This window comes from Pan troglodytes, chromosome 9 (assembly GCF_028858775.2).
Source record: "Pan troglodytes isolate AG18354 chromosome 9, NHGRI_mPanTro3-v2.0_pri, whole genome shotgun sequence".
NCBI lineage: Eukaryota > Metazoa > Chordata > Mammalia > Primates > Hominidae > Pan > Pan troglodytes.
The window spans coordinates 22,737,818-22,738,247 of NC_072407.2; positions in this window are offsets into that span (position 1 = coordinate 22,737,818).

Here is a 430-nt window from a genome sequence, read left to right on the forward strand (position 1 = left end):
GCATACCTATATACGTGCCGCTTTTCAAGTCGAAGGTTTTGTGTTTGCTGATGATTTGGATGTATGTTTGTACACAGTGAAGGTTGTGGGTCCAATTGCAATCGTATCGGCGTGGACTGCATGTTTAAAGGCTTAAGGGAATCTGTCTTTGCCTTTTGCTCCCGGGTTATGAGAAAATGTATGTGGCTGTGCGTCCAGGACAGCAATGTGTTTGTCTCTCAGCCAAGCTCAGTCCCCACCCAGGCACCGGGGTCACGGTCACGTTCACGTTCCGTGGACGCCTTGGCACGGCCTCCCAAGGGGGCGGGGCCTGGGGGGGTCCCCGCCTTCTGACCCCTGGGAGATGCCTCCTTTCTCCGAGCAGCAGCCGGGGGCCTGGCCGGCGCCGCCAGCCGGGCCCCGCCCCCCCGGTTCCCGCCCGCTTATTGGC